Source organism: Bubalus kerabau, chromosome 18, assembly GCF_029407905.1.
Source record: "Bubalus kerabau isolate K-KA32 ecotype Philippines breed swamp buffalo chromosome 18, PCC_UOA_SB_1v2, whole genome shotgun sequence".
NCBI classification, from domain to species: domain Eukaryota; kingdom Metazoa; phylum Chordata; class Mammalia; order Artiodactyla; family Bovidae; genus Bubalus; species Bubalus kerabau.
In genome coordinates, this window is record NC_073641.1 from 71406936 (window position 1) to 71408339 (window position 1404).

General features: G+C 52.1%; 1 non-coding gene across 1 annotated transcript; it reads right to left on the reverse strand.

The window, feature by feature from the left end:
- Positions 1–1031: 1031 nt before the first annotated feature.
- On the reverse strand, positions 1032–1103 carry TRNAC-GCA (transfer RNA cysteine (anticodon GCA)). Its single transcript has one exon. It is a non-coding gene; the product is annotated as a tRNA-Cys (tRNA).
- Between the last annotated feature and the right edge of the window lie 301 nt (positions 1104–1404).

Here is a 1404-nt window from a genome sequence, read left to right on the forward strand (position 1 = left end):
GGACTTTTGGTCGTCCGTGTATCCTGGCAAGTGTGGACTGGGTTCTTCTCATTTTCCTGAAGAAGTCTCTCTCTCTTTTCTGGGATGCATGTGTACCCAGTTGTGTCCGACTCTATGACCCCATGGACCACAGCCCACCAGGCTCCTCTGCCCATGAAATTTTCCAGGCAAGAATACTGGAGTGGGTTGCCATTTCCTACTCCCGGGCATCTTCCCAACCCAGGATCAAACTTGTGTCTCCTGCATCGGCAGGCAGACTCTTCACCACTGAGCCCCTTGTGGTGGTGGAGTTGCTGAGCTGTGTCCCACTCTTGCGACCCCATGGACTGTAGCCCGCCAGGCTCCTCCTCCCATGGGAAGTCCCTTTTGGTATAGTTGGTTGTGGATGAATGTCCATGAGAGAACTACTCTCTTAGCTCCCATAAATTAATGTTTCTTACACAGAGCTCAGGGTTTGGGTCTGGGGGTAGGAGCTCTGCCCAAGGGGAGCTTTTGCAGGTCCCAGGGCAAGCCCCTAGCAGAGGGAGAGTCAGACCCCAGGTCACTGCTCGGAGGGCGGTGGGAGGTGGGGAGAAGAGGGCTCTCCATGGGTCAGGCCCAGGCAGGTTCCTGCAGTGCCTGACACTGGGACGGCCGCAGGTTGACTGACTGATCGGAAGTCGAGATGCAGATTCAGCTTCTGCCCCTGGGAAGACGGGATGCAGGTCGGAATCAGTGCAGTGTGAATGGACAGGTGACAAGGACCTTCTGGACAGCACACGGAACTCTGCTCAGTGCTGTGTGGAGGCCCGAGTGGCACTGGAGTTTGGGGGAGAATGGATACAGGCATACGTGTGGCTGATCCCTTTGCTGTTCACCTGAAACTCTCACAGCATTGTTTGTTAGGCCGCTATAGTGAAGTGAAGTGAAGTCACTCAGTCATGTCCGACTCTTTGCGACCCCGTGGACTATAGCCCACCAGGCTCCTCTGTCCATGGAATTCTCCAGGCAAGAATACTGGAGTGGGTTGCCGTTTCCTTCTAAAGGGAATCTTCCCAACCCAGGGATCGAACCTGGGTCTCCTGCATTGCAGGCAGACGCTTTATCCTCTGAGCCACCAGGGAAGCCCTAAGCCGCTATACTAAATACAAAATAAGAAGTTTTTTTTTTTTTTTTTTTTTTTTTTTTTTTAAAGAAGTGCAGTGTGGCCCAGAGGGAAATTCACGAATCCCAGCCCAGGTGCCTGAGTCATGCCCTGGAATGGAGAGCCGGCAAGGGCAGAAACTCTCCTGGTGTGTTTACAAAGAGCCTGAGAACATTCTGTCTTCAAGGAATTACTCTTCAGATTCTTTTATAGTTCATTAAAGAGCAGGAGAGTATGAAAAAATTTCCCCTGAAATCTGAAGTGCCCGATGAGTGGGATAA